This window comes from Zalophus californianus, chromosome 7 (genome assembly GCF_009762305.2).
Source record: "Zalophus californianus isolate mZalCal1 chromosome 7, mZalCal1.pri.v2, whole genome shotgun sequence".
Taxonomy (NCBI): Eukaryota; Metazoa; Chordata; class Mammalia; order Carnivora; family Otariidae; genus Zalophus; species Zalophus californianus.
Window position 1 is genome coordinate 51,490,883 of NC_045601.1, and position 12,313 is coordinate 51,503,195.

The following is a 12,313-nucleotide window of genomic DNA, read 5'->3' on the forward strand; positions in this document are numbered from 1 at the left end:
CCCCCAGCACTGTGGAAACAGCAACTGTCCTCAGGTTCTAACCCAAGGCATCCGCCAGCCTTTGGGGCACATGTGTGTAACCCAGATACAACTTGGCGACCAGTCTCAAGGGGTTGTCACGTTTTTTTAAAAGAATTTATTTATTTATTTGTCAGAGAGAGAGAGCACAAGCAGGGGGAGCAGCAGAGGGAGAAGCAGGCTTCCCGCCGAGCAAGGAGCCCGATGTGGGGCTCAATCCCAGGACCCTGGGATCATGATCTGAGCCGAAGGCAGACGCTTACCCAACTGAGCCACCCAGGTGTCTCTCTGTGATGTCACATTACAAAAAGTAGTCCAGATATATATTTTGTAAAATATGTTTATATAAAAAAATACCTATACGAACACACAGCCTAGTGAAATTCCTTCTCAAACTCATTTCTTGACAATCCTTTTAAGACTTTTCTCGGCCTTCCTTCTCTGTACTACATCTCCCAGTGAAGACTTCTCTTGCCATTACGTGCTCCCCGTCTGCTTCCCCACCAGACCTCACTGCTCACGTACTCCGTGCCCCCAGCATGTGTATAATCTTCCTCTGATGACTTTCCTAGTGAGAATTTGCCACTCTGGAACTGGAGTGAGTAAACATGCTCCACTCCGCTATATGCAGATGGATAAAGCCAACCCACCGTGCCCTCCCTGCAAGGGTAGGTTGCCCGCCCATCCAGTTCAGGCTACTCTTCTAAGCCCATAATGTTTGTCCAAAAATCCCAGTCTTGGTGGTTCTGTACACTTCCTTTAGCAAATATTTTCTAATCCAAAAAGGAGCCTGGGACTCTTGCATGGATGAAAGAACCATTCTGGGCCCTGCTTTTCTTGGGTATATATCTCCTTGCTACACAAGAGCACAGCCAGTTGGCAGAAGTTTAGTGACGCCCAAGGGCTAGTGTCTGAGTCAGGACCCCTCCCCAGCACCTCGTGTGTGAATACCGTTGTCAGAAACTTTACTGAGATCAGCTGCTTCACCTCTCACCACCTCCCATTGTATTTCTCATCTTTAAATCAGAGTGGAACTAGGTTCTGAGCTATAGAGGATTGCCTCATCTTTGTAGACTTTTCAAACTTTCAGCAAAGTGTTCCCCAGCTGTAGAATCTCCATGGCCTTGAGTTTCCTAGTAATAATACTAGCGTTTAAAGTGCTTGTTACAGGCCAGGAATTCTTCTAAACTCTTTGAATGAAATGTCTCATGTAATCTTTACAGCAAACCCAATGAGGTTCATACTATTCTAAAAGTCATCCTATGCTATATAATAGAAACAGAAAACAAGGTCCACAGAGGTTGAACATTGCTCAAAGTCCTTGTTCACTAAGTGCAGGACCAGGGATTTGAACCCAGGATCTCTGACTCTAAATCCAATTCTAGGTACACAGTCTCAGAGCAGTAATCACACCTTTTAAAAGTCATCAGCAACCTAATGACTGAGCCTGGGCCAATTTTATACCCTGAAATTATAGCATGCCAGCACCCCTAACTTTCTACATTGTGTTAGAGTTATTTCCTCCTGGTTTTCTTCCCTGCTCAACTAAACCATAAGCTTCTGAGGACAGGGATGTTCCTAGGTCTTACTCCCTGCCTGGATACAGTCACGGGTACTTAATAAATGGTGTAGAACTCTGTTTAGTGGTGACTGTGGTAGCCATGTGGGTACACCTTTCACATCTACCTTCAAGAATCTGCCATCCAGCCGTGAGGAGTGCAGTTGGCTGACAATGCCGAGCTGCAGTTGCATGGTGTTGGAGCTGAGACTGTGCTCTTTGTGGAGAGCCCCCAGCCCATCACTGGGCAGGTGACGGTACTATGGTCTAGTCATCTCTTTTCAAGATGGCGTTCCTTTACCGGGCAATCTTCCCTTAGAGCTCCCTGTCAAGTTGGATGGGACTTTGTCGTACCTGCATCACACTGGGAGGTATCTGCCAAATTCTGCTTCCTTCCCTGTTTCCTCACATGGAGGTCAGACTAACGTTGCGATCTGAAGGCTTTCACTGCCCAGTCTTGCTTTGTCTCCTTCAATCTTTCACAGGCTTGCCCCCAATAAACCTCTTACATTCCTAACTTGGCCTCTGCTGCCTGAAGGACCTGAATCGACAGAGTGACCAATGTGATGCTCTTCAGATCTCCTGCCACGGGGAGCATAGTTGATTGACAGCCTCAGCCTCAGCCTCAGCCACCGTCCCTCTGGGCCCACCACTGCAATCGTGCTGAGGCCACATTCCTTCAGACTGCTCCGAGATATGCAGAGCAAGGTGGGGGAGTGATACAGAACCCCTCTGACGGGTGATTTTGGCTTGAGGACTCCCCGGCAGCCTGGCCAAACCTTCCACGAATGGTGCCAGAGTCTGGGACTCTTCCTCCCCTGTTCTCCTTCCATCCATTCTCCCTTTCACAAGTGTCAGAGACTTGCCTGGGTCCCTCTCCTTTACCCTTCATAGACACGTCCCCAATAAATCTGTCTGCTTCTTGGAGAACCTGAACTAATAGAAGTGGTACTAGGAGTATGGGTGTCAGGTTTAGCAAATAAAAATACAGGATTCCACCAGTCACACTTGAGTTTTAGACTAATAATAAATTTTTAAAGCCTAAGTATATCCCAAATATTGCATGGAATATAGTTATACTAAAAAAATTCATCATTAATCTGAAATTCAAATTTACCTGTTTTGTATTTTATCTGGCAAACTTAGACAGGAGTAATCCAAGAAAATAGGCATTAAGATATATTCATGCACCTCCTGGTGCGCAGAGAAGACACTGTGTTCCACATACCTGAGCAGGGCACAACTGCTAAAGATTTTCTTGGTGGTGAACTGGGAAAATGTCCTGGCAGGAGTGAAGTCTCATATAGGTGTGATGATGTAGGCCCTTGGAAGATGTGGATGGAAGAGTGCCTACAAGGACAGTGGGGATGGCTGGTTACTGCTGGGTTGCACTGACGCTCTGCAAGGGACAATGAGAAATTGAAGGCCAGTAACAACCCCTCTCAAGGGTTACTTGAAAGCCAGAGGACCTCTTGGGTAGCCAAAGAGTGGCCTTTTTTTCCTATAGTGGAAGAGCAAACACAGCCAAGCAGCATCCTGAGGACTAAAGTGTTGAGTCACAGAGCTCCAGAAATGCTTAAATGCTCAGTCCAGGCAGGTTGGTTATGCTGCTTGACTGAGAAAAGTTGGGACTCTGAAATATGGGATAGAAACATCTGGATGGATGCCTCTGGGAGGATACTGGCTCTGCAGACCCCCGGAACTCTCAGGGGTTGCAGAACTCTTGTTAGGAAGAGCTAGCACCTCTCTCATGCCAGAATGTGCTGCTGAGGCCTGTCCCCAACAAGACAACAGGGGACCTCTTCCGAGTTGCCCTTACAGCTTCTGTAATAGGTCACCACGCCTATAACCAGGGTTAAGTCCCAGTATAACCTGGGTGGGGGTGTGCGAGGCAGGTAAAGGAGAAGAGGGATTATACACAAAAGGAGCTATATTAGTCAGCACGGGTGGCAGGAGCCAGGACTAGGCAGTGCCCCAGAACTGGATTTTGATGCCTAAATCGTTGTATCTGCAAGGACACTCGCCTCTTCGCGGGGCTTGATCAAGAAGCCAGAATGAAAGCCTGGGTAAGCAAGAATACACTGACTTGGGGACACTTTCTCAGGAACAGGACTCTGTTTCCTAGCAGGGACCCTATAGGATGAGACAAAGTTGCTGCTGGCGTGGCTCTTAGAAGCCCAGGAAAAGTGATGCTCCATGCTGCGCAAAGTGGAAATGCTTGGATTGCCCTGGCAGGTGTTAGAGGAAGGAATAGAGAGGCTCAAGGAAGTGGGAACCCTGGGTTGGATTTCTTATGTGAGGCCAGAACACAGAGCTTTCAGCAAGGCTGTCAGGAATGGGCTGGTGAGAAGGGTGCTGACATCACCAGGAAGGGCTGCAGCGGCCTCCTCTGGCGGGCCAGGACTAGCGTAGGCAGGAGAAGTGGTCGCAGAGCTGAGCTTGCCCATAACCAGGGGTCGCGGGGGTCTGAAACCGTAGAGGTCAGGTGGTGGCACTTACCTGCCAGAGCCAGGAGGCCACGATTGCTGTTAATGACCAATAAAGTGGGACCAGCAGCTCAGGGGCTTGCCCCACAAGGTGAAAGTGAGAAAGCACGATGTCCCTGGCGGGGGGAGGGGGGTGGATAAATGGGCATCCAGCAAGCATGCTACTTAAAGCAGAGAGAGACTGAAGGAGCAGGAGGCTGAGGATACCCCAATAAAAAAGGCCACAATAAAAATAAAGAGCTACGATGCCTTGCTCAGTTCCCAGACCTGAGCAATTTCAGATGTAGTGCCCACTGACCGAGCAAGGGGCTGTGTTGACAAGTGTCCTCCATGGCCCTTCCTCCTGACTTTCCTCCATGTGACCTATGGCCATTGACCTGAGACCCTGGGGAGAAGAAATGACCCAGACCTTTCAAAGCGTCTTAGACAAGGAGCTGGCTTGACACTGATACCTGGAGAGGCAGAGTGTCATTGTGCTCCACCCCCCGCCCCAGTCAGAGTGAGTGGCCGCTCACAGAGGCCAGGTAATAAATGGAGACCAGGCTATAGTCCAGCTCACCATGGACCCACTGGGTCTGCAGTGGCCACCTCCCCCGGTGTCATTGGAACTGATGTACTTGGCAGTTGGAGTAATCTCCATGCTGGATCCTTGGACTGACTGCGGGTTAAGAATTCTCAGAGTAAGCATGGTTGAGTGGAAACCCTTGAGATGGCTCCCTCCCCATGGACTGAGGTCATGAATCCAAAATACCACACCCCAGGGCATGAAGTGGAGATTAGTGCCACTATTAAAGAATAGTTTCCCATAGTTCTGGATTGATCCTAGCTCCCTGGAGTACATGAAGTCCCTTGGGCAAGTGTGAGTGTGGGACGTTTCCACTGACAGCCAGGTCCAACCCAGATCCAGATGAGCCCTTGGCAGCCCCAGGCTGCCAAACCCTGTAAGTTTTACTTAAAAAAATAATAAACTTGGAGCGTGGCCCTCTCCTCTCCCCGCGATGGCCATGTGCTCATCCATTGATATCTGTGTACTCCGAAAAGGGGGAATCATCTGGCAAAAATGTTACTCTGCCTGCTGTGTTCAAGGCTCCCATTCGACCTGATATCGTGAACTTTGTTCACACCAACTTGCGCAAAACAGACAGCCATATGCTGTCAGTGAATTAGCAGGTCATCAAACCCGTGCTGAGTCTTGGGGTACTGGCAGAGCTGTGGCTCGAATTCCCAGAGTTCAAGGCAGAGGGACCCACCGTTCTGGCCAGGGTGCTTTTGGAAATATGTGTCATGGGGGCCGCGTATTTGCACCAACCAAAACCCGGCGCCGTTGGCATCGCAGAGTGAACACAACACAGAAGCAATATGCCATCTGCTCTGCCCAGGCTGCCTCAGCCTTACCAGCGCTGGTCATGTCTAAAGGTCATCATATTGAGGAAGCTCCTGAACTTCCTTTGGTGGTTGAAGATAAAGTTGAAGGCTATAAGAGGACCAAGGAGGCTGTTTTGCTTCTTAAGAAACTTAAAGCCTGGAATGATATCACAAAGGTCTATGCCTCTCAGCGAATGAGAGCCGGCAAGGGCAGAATGAGAAACTGTTGTCGTATCCAGCGCAGGGGGCCCTGCATCATCTACAGTGAAGACAGCGGTATCATCAAGGCCTTCAGAAACATCCCTGGAATTACCTGACTTAATGTAAGCAAACTGAACATTTTGAAACTTGCTCCTGGTGGGCATGTGGGACGTTTCTGCATTTGGACTGAAAGTGCTTTCTGCAAGTTAGACGATCTGTATGGCACTTGGCGTAAGGCTGCCTCCCTCAAGAGTAACTACAACGTTCCCATATATAAGATGCTTAATATAGACCTTAGCGGAATCTTGAAAAGTTCAGAGATCCAAAGAGTCCTCCGAGCACCACGGAAGAAGATTCATCACAGAGTCCTGAAGAAGAATCCACTGAAGAACCTGAGAATCATGTTGAAGCTAAACCCATATGCAAAGACCATGCGCCGGAATACCATTCTTTGCCAGGCCAAGAATCACAAACTCCAGATGGATAAGGTGGCAGCAGCCTTTGAAGCCAAATCAGATGAGAAGGGGGTTCCAGGCAAGAAGCCTGTGGTAGGGAAGAAAGGAAAGAAGGCTGTTGGTGTGAAGAAGCAGAAGAAACCTGTGGTGGGGAAAAAGGCTGCAGCTACCAAGAAACCAGCAGCTGACAAGCCTGCAGAAAAGAAACCCACTGCGGAGAAGCCTGCTGCCTAAAAACTTACGTTTATTCTAAAAGTCAAATCATTTTGGACAGCTAATTTTTAATAAAGATCTGATCAAAGCCAAAAAAAAAAAAAACTCATCTTCAGAAGCATGTAAAATGGAGATCCTTAATGCAGGTAGTAATTTGAGTTTCCTGAATAGGCCATTTTTTTTTAAATGCAGAGACATTTAATTCTATTATCCCAAAGATTTCATAAGGAAAAGATAAAACAGATTTTTTATACAACCTTCATTAACCTAAAATGATGATTAGAAAGGCCATATATTTCCATTTACTAAATGTTTTCTGTGAACAAGCTGACCTGCAAATTTCTGTCTCTGAAGATATAGACAAAATTAAATGTTTTATTGAACTGAATTAAAGATGACTTCATAATCAGGGAAGAGAGATTCATAAAAGCTTTTATCACACGTGATTTGCCAACATGTGGTATCTTTTCTCAAATTGATTTTTCAGAGGCATTAGACTTTATTGAGGCAATGCCAAACTTAACAGAATTTTTATCCATATCTTTTGGAAAAACCCAGACCTTTATGGTTCAACTGGAAGTGGAAAATTACACTATAATTCTCCATAGTTCAGTAAATAGTTAAAAAAAAAGAAAGCACATTAATACAACCTCTAGTATACCTTCCCCTGCTAAAAAGCCAACAAAAGTAAATACACAAGGTGAAAATATACATAGGTAAGAATTTTCAACTTTGTCAGTACAGTATTTAATGTTACAGTGACCTAATCCGACACAATTAGGATTTGGCACTGGCTGATTCTTTTGGATGTGATAAATAAAAGCAAAATCTATATTCAGATAAATCTCTTTTCTCCAGAAAGACAAGGTTTATAGTCTGTGCGTAGCACGCCCCTGGTGGTAGTAGATAGAGGCATGCAACAGGTTGGGGAGTAGGGGTTAAAGGAAGATGCACTCAAATCTCCCTTGGATGGCTTTGAAAGCGGGAATGAATGAACATTGTTTTAATGGGTTTGACACTCAAAGGCAAGAGGATGATTCAAGCCTCCTGCTGGTCCTGAGCCTCCACAGTGTCATATGGTTGCCAGAGTCGCCCTTGAGCATTCACTCCACAGTGGGTACTGAGGGCCGGCTAGAGGGGCTCTGGGCTGGGAGATGCAGAGGAGGGTGGCTTGGCTCTATGCTCCCAGTGCTCAGTCTTCTTGGGGAGATAGACACCTAACTCACTCCACCAAACAGTGTGGTACATGCTATAAGAAGCCAGGATGCTGTGAGTACCCAGAGGAGAATGTATCCTACTGAGGTACTCTCCTCAAGCCCGTCAGTGGGTCCCACCTGTCCCAAAGTTGATACTCAAAGCCTGTAATCCCTTAGTGTATTAGTCCTCAAAATATGGCTCATGGGTGTATGGGAGCTCCTCAGACTCGTTCAGGGAGTCAGCCAGGTCACGCTATTTTCATAACGACACTAAGATACTCTTTGCTGTTCTCACTGTGTTGACAATGGCACTGAGGGTACAAAAGCAATGGGGAGAAAATTGTTGGAGCCCGAGCACGAATCAAGGCAAGGATACACGGTAGTCTGCTGTGCCTTGCCGCCTTCCACGAACAGCCAGCTTCACTTAAGAATGTCCCTGAGAAAGCAGTAAAAATTTTTATTCAAGCTCCACCCTTGAATATAGTCTTTTGAAATATTGTGTGATGATAGGGGAAGGGCACCTAAGCGGCTGCATACCCAAGTACAGTGACTGCCTTTGAGGAATATTACAATTGTTGAGTTGTGAGCTGAATTAGCCACTCTTTCCAAGGAAGACCATTTTTACCTGAGAAAAGGACTGTCAGACAAATTATTGTTATCAGGCTTGGATATTTGGCAGCCTCTTTTCTTGAAAATGAATAAAATCAGCATGTCTGTCATTATATAGAAAACTGGCTGTATTTGTTGCCAATGATAACATTTGAGCTTTCAAGCAAACATTAGGATTTTGGAAATTCTATGTGCTCGGCAGCTTCTCAATTCTGAAAGTTGGCTATACACGAACGTGGCAACATATGGAAGATCCGCCTATTTCAGCGAACCAGTATTTTCCAAATGACCAATGCGTGATGTTATAAAATCAAGCTTGGGTAAAAGATCCATTCCAAGTATAAGATATACCAGTTTTAATGTCACAGACTATGAAAAGTTCATTGATAATAGTTTTGGATTTCACAATGAAACTAACCTTTAAGAAACTACCACTTACTGAGTTTTGGTATTGTAAAAAAAAAACAAAAAAAATCCACAATAATCCAAAAGAACTATTATTAAAATACGCTTCCATTTCTCAACTTTGTATCTTTGAAGATGGATTTTCTTCAAATGTTTTAACCAAAACAACATATTAAAACAGACTGAAGGAAGAAGATATGAGAACCCAGCTGTCTTCCATTAAGTCAAGCCAGATATTAAACAGATTTGAAAATGTGAAATAATGCCAATCTTCATTAAATTTTTTTTTCAGAAAAGTTACTTTTCATAAAAGATGCTATTTCTGTTGACATGCGATGGGTTTATTATTTTTTGTTTTGGAAAGGTTCTTTTTCATTAAAAATAGGCTGTTAAGGTGGGATGGTTTTATTATTGCTATTTTTAATGAATTAATAAATATGTAAGTGTTACCAGTTTCTGGGGTGCCTGGGTGGTGCAGTTGATTAAGCATCTGACTCTTGGTTTCAGCTCAGGCTGTGATCTTAGAGTGGTGAGATCGAGCCCTAGGTCGGGCTCCACATTCATTGCGAAGTCTGCTTGAGTTTCTCTCTCGCTCTCCCTCTGCCCCTCCTGCTCGTGCTCTCTCTCTCTAAAATAAGTAAATAAATCTTAAAAAAAAAAGAGTTATCAGTTTCCGAATGTGGTCAATACTGATAGATAAGACCCATATAAACAAAAGCTCTTTGGAGGTCTTCAATAATTTTTAAAATTGTAATGGGGTTCTGAGAGGAAAAAGTTTGAGAACCACTGCATTAGCCTATCAGGCCCTTCACAATCTTTCCAACTTTTTTCCTGACCGTTCCCTTTCCATCACCTTCCCCTCCTTCCGCCACCATCCCTCTGTCCAGCAATGCCAAATGCCTTTCTGGCCCCCCAAATAGGCTACACTCTTTTTTCTTACTGTTCTTTTGAATGCCCTCTCTGCTATCCCTCCTTCTCAGGCTTCTATTCATTCTCTTAAAATCAAGTTCAGTAAAAATTTCCCTCATTGTCCTACAGAGCTAGTTACACCCTCCTCGGGCTCCCGGGGGCTTTGTGCAGAGCAGGGATCTTGAGAAATCATTTTGTATGAGATTGTTTACACATCTGTCTTTCCCTCTATGCTGTAGGCTCCTCGGGGCAAGGAACAATCTTCTTCACCCTTAATTCATTAAACTCCAGCAGCTAGCCTGGCTCCAAGCACACTGCTGATGCTCAACAAATTCAAGAAGAAAAGTGGCAGAGGAGAGGAATTTCATCTCACTCTCCTGCCCTGACCTGAGGACTCTGGGGCAGAGACAGGGATCATAGCGGGAGGTGTGGCAGGGCATTCCCCAGAAGAGGGCCTGTGTTACACACACTTGAACCCTAGCTGCCCAGCACACACGCACACCTTCTTCCTTCCCCTAGGTACTTCCAGAAATGTCTTCTAACAGAAGCCAGAGACCCCCCCCACAGATTTAAGCATGCACTCCCGCCCCAGAGGAAATCATCGAGAATCCTATCCTATAGTCACCAGAGATGATGTCATGACACCACTCTTCCCTGACAGCCGGATCTTTGGGATGCACCCGCCTTAGATATTCTGCCACCTTGGGACGAGATGGTCAATTTTATCATCAGCCCAATCACCTCCAAAGTCCAATGATTGAGGGGTGAGGAGAGGGACAAGGGAAGAGAAGAAAACTCTGTATTTAAATTGGAATTCCCATTGCAAAAGGAAAAATGGTGATGATTTGAGGAGTGCTGGAATGAGTTACCTTTCAGCAGCAACGAAAATGCAGATGGTGGCACTTTCTTGTCTCTGTAACTAAGCTTGGGGTGACAGGATTTGTGATCCTCTTCCGGTCAGCCAAGCCATGTTTCTCTTTGGTCAGCATCTTGGCTACTGCCTGGTTTAGCAAATCCTATTTCCCAGTTCTTTTTTTCCTTTTTTCTATAAACTAATACCAGTGGTTTAGTTTTGTGATTTTCTTTATGAAAAGTCTTCTTCAATGATGGAGGCTCTAGTTTGTACTTACCGGTTGGATGGCAATTACACTGGGAGTCCACTCAGATGAATGTACTGAAGAAATGAACCCATAAAATATTGTGTGTGGGGGTAGCAAGAGTTAAATGGTAGCTTACTGTTCTTTATTGTAAATGGCCCTCCAGCTTCTGAAAATGAAAAGGGGACTCAAGAGTCCATTGAAGAAAGCTGCTCATGTGCACGCAGATAGAGAAACCTGACCTTTGCTAGGAGCACGTCAGAACACGTGCAGTTTCCAGAGTAATCTATCATCTCTTCCAAAGGGAGCGAATTAAGTTTCAATACAGAAATAAAATAGATCATTTTTCCTTCAGTAAAGGATTCACTTAGCCAAAATCATCATTAGTTAGCTCTATTGTTTGTCAGGTAGGAGAGATTCTGAGAGGTGGTACAAATCTCAGCAGAACAAATAAAAAACGCCAGGGGTACAAACCAGAAAAAGGGAATGCATCTTTAAACTGATTTTAAAAGAGCAAAACATGATTTGCTAGAAAAGCATGTTTGGGATAATAGCCAGCTTTACCTTCTCTGGCTACTTAAAGCGATTTATTCTGACCAGCCAGCCCCAGTGGCAGGTGTGAGGACAATGGTGAGGCACATCGTTTCCCAAAAGGAGAAAACACTTTTGGACTCAGCAGCTGGTAAATTCTGGGAAGGAGAAAACCCATGGAGTTGGGAAAATAAAGCTTTACTGTGAAACATATAATAAGATACAGGATGATTTTTGAACTCTCTACCTGCAGAAACCCAACAAAGTTGGAATCTCATCTTCAAGTGGCAATTAATTTATTCACATGTAAGAATAAAATCAATTTGAATTCTGACAGGAGTTGTTTCTCTATGGAGAAATGGAATTCACATAAAACAATTTCAATCTGGATCCACAATATCTAAAATTAAACTTTTCTGAGGACAGGTCACAGTCATAGGGATTTTGCCTCACGACCACAGAATGATTTTTCATGCCCGATCATTTGTGCCATAGATGCTTCCAGCCTTCTCAACAGCATGGCGTGTAAGCTGGAAAAGCTCAACCAGGACCAAAGCATCTCTTGGTTTCCCGAAATAAGACATACCTTCTTCTGTTGTAGTGCGTAGATTTATACAAAGTGGCTTTAAGAAAGCATGTCCCCCACCATCACACACACACACTCCTAAGAAGTTCGCACTGAACTGTGATATGAATGTTTTTACTTTGCTCTCAGGTATGATAACGTGGTCAACAGAATTTTATGTCATAGGATGTCATCATCGTTTGCTAATATTTCAATTTATGATCTACCGTGTTTCAAGGTTCTTTCATATTGCTTGATCTAAAGAATTAAAAATCGACAATGCCAAGCTGATGCAGGAAGGCTTCTCTGTTTTCAGTGACAATGGCACGGTGACAATGCAGACAGGGTCTTGCTCTGAGATGATGCTCGGCACCAGGTGAGCAAGTGGTGGTGACTACGTATTATTGGTGATCTTATTGAGCTAACATTTACTGAATATTTGCTACGTGATAGACACCATGCCCGATGCTTTATAGGTATTCTCTTATTTCTTTCAACCACCCTCTATACTAGATGAGAAAATTGGGCTTAGAGATTACTTGTAAGTGACAAGGGTCACAGCTCATGCTCTTAACCAGTATGTGTTTCTTCTCTTTGGCTCTAAAATCTAGAGGAGCCTCTATACTTTCTTTCACATATTAGCTTTTTAGTGTTTTCATATATACATTCACTTCATTTACATGCTCCTTGAGTTCAATAACCTCT

At 44.7% G+C, this 12,313-nt stretch overlaps 1 pseudogene; it reads left to right on the forward strand.

Moving 5' to 3' along the window:
* The first annotated feature begins 643 nt into the window (after positions 1-643).
* Positions 644-6,317, forward strand: LOC113927882 (annotated as a pseudogene).
* Positions 6,318-12,313: the final 5,996 nt, after the last annotated feature.